This window comes from Lissotriton vulgaris, chromosome 4_1 (assembly GCF_964263255.1).
Source record: "Lissotriton vulgaris chromosome 4_1, aLisVul1.2, whole genome shotgun sequence".
Lineage (NCBI taxonomy): Eukaryota > Metazoa > Chordata > Amphibia > Caudata > Salamandridae > Lissotriton > Lissotriton vulgaris.
Window position 1 is genome coordinate 1,650,605,945 of NC_141691.1, and position 6,000 is coordinate 1,650,611,944.

Sequence of the window (6,000 nt, forward strand, 5' to 3'; positions counted from 1 at the left end):
ACCTGTTTAGTCATGGAGAGGGTGGAGTTGAGGATGACCCCTAGGTTGCGTGCGTGGTCGGTGGGTGTTGGAGTGGTTCCCAGTGCGGTTGGCCACCAGGAGTAGTCCCAGGCCGAAGGGTTGAATCCGAGGATGAGAACCACCGTCTTGTCCGAGTTCAGCTTCAGTCGGCTGTTCCTCAACCATTCAGCAACGGCCTTCATTCCTTTGTGAAGGTTGGTTTTGGTGGTGTGGGGTCCTTGGTGAGGGAGAGTATCAGCTGGGTGTCATCGGCGTAGGAGAGGATGTTGAGGTTGTGCCGATGGGCGACATGGGCGAGCGGCGCCATGCAGATGTTAAACAGAGTTGGGCTGAGGGATGAGCCCTGGGGTACGCCGCAGATAATCTTGGTGGCTTCGGAGCAGAAGGGGGGAAGGCGGATGCTCTGTGTTCTGCCGGAGAGGAAGGTGGTGGTCCAGTCCAGGGCCTTATCTTGGATCCCAGCGTTGTGGAGGCATGTTCTTAGTGTGTGGTGACAGACTCTGTCGAAGGCGGCTGACAGGTCCAGGAGGATGAGGCCGCCGTTTCTCCATTGTTCAACAGGGACTTGATGTCATCAGTGGCGGCGATGAGGGCAGTCTCTGTGCTGTGGTTGCTGCGGAACCCGGATGGGGAAGGGTCCAGGATGTTGTTCTCCTCGAGGTAGCGGGTCAGTTGTTCGTTGACAGTCTTCTCGATGACCTTTGCCGGGAACGGGAGCAGGGAGATGGGCCAGAAGTTCTTGAGGTCCTTGGGGTCCGCCTTGGGTTTCTTGAGTAAGGTGTTGATCTCGGCGTGCTTCCAGCTCTCCGGGAAGGTTGCTGTCTCGAAGGAGGTGGTAATGACTTTCCGGAGATGGGGTGCGATGGATGTGCTGGCTTTGTTGAAGATGTGGTGTGGGCATGGATCTGACGGAGATCCAGAGTGGATGGTGTTCATGATTTTGATGGTGTCAGCGTCATTGATATTGATCCAGTAGAGCAGGCAGTTGGTGAGGATGGTGGTCGTGGGAGCGGAGGTCTCAGTGGTTGTCAGGGCGGTCGTGGCGTTGAAACTGTCGTGGATGTCTGAGATCTTGCGGTGGAAGAAGGTGGCCAGCGAGTCGCACAGGTCTTGCGAGGGAGGGACATCGTTGGTGTTGGAGCTGGGGTTGGAGAGTTCCTTCACGATGTTGAAGAGCTCTTTGCTGTTATGCGTGTTGTTGTCTAGGCAGTCTTTGAAGGAGGCCCTTTTGGCGGATCTGATGAGGTGATGGTGTCTGCGGGTGGCATTCTTGTGGGCGGCGTGGCTGTCTGGTGTTCGTTCACGGAGCCAGATCTTCTCCAGCTTTCGGCAGGTTTGCTTGGAGGCCCGGAGGTTTTCAGTGAACCAGCTGGCTTTCTTGTTGGTATGATTGTTGGAGGGTTTCTTGATCTGGGCAAGGGTGTTGGCGCAGTCGTTGATCCACTGAGGTTGCGGGCGGCAGTGTCGAAGTCGGTATGGTCGGCGGGTGGGCTCTGGGCGGGCGGATTGGGTGTTGAGAAGGATGCATCTGAGGTGGTTGGGTTCTTTCCTGTTCGGCAGCATGGTGTGGTGGATGCTTGTGAAGCTGCAGTTCCGGCAGGTGAAAGCTCAGTGGGTGCGCTTCGGGGCGGCCAGGAAGCAGGTGTGTGATCATCCGGTGTTGAGTGCGTGGAGGGTTCTGGCATCGTAGCGGTGTCGGGCGTCGTGGCGTTCGTGGTGTCCAGGGGTCCTGGCGCTGGGCGCGGTCCAGGCACAGACGGGCACAGACTGTCATGGGTAACGCCTGATTCTAGGTCAGCCTCCAATTCCAATATTTCCGCCTCAAGACTCACCACCTCCTAATTCCTAGCTTTCTTAGTTTCAGCTATTAAAGATAGGGCCTGTCCACGAATAACAGTCTTAAAATCTTCCCACAGGGACACAGAAGACGAAACAGACCCCTCGTTCTCCAGGAAATAGTGGTCTAGGGACTTTTTCAGACTATTACGGGTTTTAGGATTACGCAGGTACCAAAGGTTGATAGGGGCGATCCGCCCGCCGCGTTCACCCCAGTATCCATGCAGAACCACAATGGGGAATGATCGAAATGCCCTGGGCCAGGTGTCTGATCTCCTTAACAGAGGAAGATTGGGCAGCGGGTGTAAGGATGTAATCAAGTCTGGAGAGACTCCCATGAGCCCCAGAGTGAAAGGTGTACTGACTCTGTGTCGGATGCATTAACCCCTTCGATGCTTGTGACGGAACCATTCCGTCATCAGTCACGGTTGGGCTGTGCTGATGACGGAATGGTTCCGTCACAACCACACCCATTTAGATCGGGGCCAGCACAGGAGGAAAATTCCTTTAGCAGCGATGAGGTTAACCTCCAGCAGTCCACCAGACCAAAGGTGTCCAAGAACCCACTGAGCCATGACTGGCAATTAGGCAGATCCCTGGGGGGTGACGATCCATAATGCCAGAAAGCACAGAATTAAAATCCCCACCCATAAGGAGAATGCAATCAGGGAGCTCCAGCATCACACAGCCAACATCTGAGAAGGTAGAGGTCTGGAGACCCGGGGGAACGTATACAGTGAGCAATGAAAGAGTCTTACCCTCCCACCTACCAGTGAGGGCAGCGTAATGTCCTCTGTCATCAAGGATTATGTCATCAATCTCTAGAGGGAGAGAAGACCGAACCAGAATAACCACCCCTCTAGAACCAGTGGTGAACCCGGAGTGTGCAACCAGGCGATAACCCCACCTATTCATAGCATGACACATATTTCCCACCAATTGCTTCTCCTGCAAAAGTACCACATCAGGAGACAAGCGACGCAGATACTGCTGTACCACACCCCGTTTTATGCGATCACCCAATCCATTGACAGTCCAAGATATTAACCTTAACCCACTACCCCCCATCCCTACAAGTGATGCATGAGTCACCCCACAAAGAGCAGGACACTTGAAGTATAAAAGAAACCTACCTCAACTTTGGTGTCTCTATCCAGGCTTCCCTCCTTGATCAATGGCTATTATCTGCTTGCAACTCCATCGCCCCTTTAAAAAATATAAAAACCAGGCGCCCTCATGACGCCCAGCGTTGGTTCACGGACCAACTGAAGGCAGATAAACTGGCCTTACGTCAGGCGGAGCACCGTTGGAGGCGTAATTATGACCATCAGATGAAAACTGATTTTGTGGACCGTCTGAGAACTTATAAAAAATCCATTCTATCGGAAGAAACGATCTACTTTTCTCAAAAAATCATGGAGTCTGCCTCTAAGACAAAGGATATTTTTTCCATTGTGAATGAGCTCTCCCTTCCAGACCGAGTCACCCTTCAACCTCAACCTTCCCAATCCTTGTGTGACTCACTTAATGCTTTCTTTACTGATAAAATTATCAATATTAAGAACAACCTTCCTTTGCCCTCATCCCCTCACCCCCCTCCCTTACCTCCCAGAAACCCTTGCCGCTTGGATGCTTTTCCTCCGATCTCCCTTTCTGAGTTCTGTTCACTCCTGCACAAAGTGAGCTCTGGCTCCCCTATCGACTGCTGTCCTCCCCAGGTTCTTAGGGACATCTTCTTGGCCTGCCCTGATCCTCCCCTGGCCTTACTCAACAACTCTCTGGCGTCAGGTGTGGTTCCGGATTCCTTTAAACAGGCAGTGGTGACACCAATCCTAAAAAAGATCAATGCCGACCCCACGGTCTTAAGTAATTATAGACCCATTTCCCTTCTCCCCTACCTGGCAAAAATTCTAGAGACTTATGTCACGGGGTGCCTGAGCGCCTTTGTTGAGACTTCATCCTTCCTGGAGGCCCAACAAGCCGGATTCCGCCCCCTCCATTCCACTGAGGCGGTTATTGTGGCTGTTATGGACACCCTCAGGAAGGGTGCCGATAATAACATCCCTCAAGCCCTGGTCCTTTTGGATCTATCGGCGGCTTTTGACACGGTCGATCACGCTATACTGATCGACCGTGTCAGGAACGCCGGTATTCAGGGCGTGGCTCTTAAGTGGGTCAGGTCTTTTCTGGATAATCGCTCTCAGGCAGTGCATTTGTCTACCTTTTCGGCTTCCTATTCTCCCCTGTCTTGCGGTGTCCCTCAGGGCTCCGCATTATCCCCTTTATTATTTAATTTATACATGCAAACTCTTATTTTTTCCCTTCGTCAGTCCGCCGCCACCATCTTCAATTACGCGGACGATTTACAGTTAATTTTTCCCACTGATTCCTCCCTTTCCTCACGTACTACCTTTCAATCCACCATGCTTAAGATCTCTGAGTGGATGTACCATAGTCAACTCAAATTAAATCACACTAAGACTGAGCTTCTTTTGGTGGGAGGAGCGGCCAATCCATGGAATGACAGCTTTTGGCCTCCCTCACTAGGGCTCCCCCCCTGTCCTGTCGACTCAGTGAAGAGCCTTGGCGTGGTCATTTCTAGTGACTTATCCATGGGGCCCCAGATCAGTGCGGTGACGTCATCCTGCTTTTACCAACTACGCAGAATACGAAAAATCTGTAGATTTCTTACCAGAGACGCACTGATCCTTGTCATCATGGCCCTGGTCACGTCAAGAATCGACTACACCAACACCTTGTATGCCGGTATTCCTGCATACCTCCTTCACAAGTTGCAACTTGTGCAAAATCAGGCTGCTCGCCTGATCTATCATCAACCCCGACATCAACATGTCTCGCCGCTACTGCGGAGCCTTCATTGGCTCCCTGTAGCCAAGCGTTGCATTTTCAAACTGGGCTGCACGATTTTTAAAGCCCTAGCTGATCTTGCTCCTATTTTTATCTCTTCTAAATTAAAATGCTATGTCCCTTTTAGAAACCTCCGCTCCTCTGGCCACAATCTGCTAGTCTTTCCAAAAACCAAACGGAAAAAACATGGCGGCTCCTGTTTTTCTTTTTGCGCCCCCAAAATCTGGAATGCTTTCCCGCCTGCCATCCGTCACTGCTCCACTTATGGCTCTTTTCGTAAACTGTTAAAAACTTATCTTTTTCATTCTGCTGTTGAGTAAAACACACGTCCCTGCCTTCCCGCATTTGTCATGAGCGCCATGAAACCGTACGGTGTCCGAGCGCGGTATAAAACTTTTTACCATACCATACCATACCATACCAAACCAATACGTCGCCTTGAGAAAAAAAAACACATTCACAAACACCCCATCCCACCCCCCAACCAACACCCGTTACAACACCCCCCTCCCTGCACCCCTGCAGCGGACTAAAAAGCCACCCCAACATGCAGTGTGCCTGTCACCCTAACATTTCCCACTCTACAAAAAGACCCTGGAGGAGGAAAGAGGCCCGTCCCACCCGCCACCCAGAAGGGAACATCAGTGAAACGTAGTATACAAAATAAATAGAACCCAGTTGAGCAATGTCTAGTGTTCAGAGATCAGGGGCCAAAAAATCACTTCTGTACAGGCTCACCACCCTCGGCACCACCAGGGTGCTCAGTCCGGTCATTCCGGCCAGGCAGGGAATCCAGCCAGTCACTCACATTCTCCTGCCGGTCAAAAAAGAATGTCCGTTCCTCGTACTCCACACAAAGCCTGGTAGGGAAAAGCATCGCATACTTCAATCCTAAGTCCCGGAGACGTCGCTTAATTCCCTGAAAGCCCATCCTTTGTCTCTGGATGAGCTGGATAAAGTCCGGGTAAAAGTTAACTGTGGAATTCTCAAATTTCACCGGGCCGCTCACTCGTGACGCCTGCAGGATAGCATCACGATCCCTGAAATGAAAAAGTTTGGCGATGATAGGCCTCGGAGGAGCGCCCGGCTTAGGCTTTCCACCCAGAATGTGATGGGCATGCTCCACTGCGAAGAACTTGCTCAGTCCAGAAGGGGCAAGGTGGTTCAGGACAAGATCTTCAACCAGGAGGTCAATCGAGTGAGTCTCGGGATTCTCCGGAACACCTATGACGCGGATGTTATTGCGTCTTGCCCTATTCTCAAAATCCTCAAGCC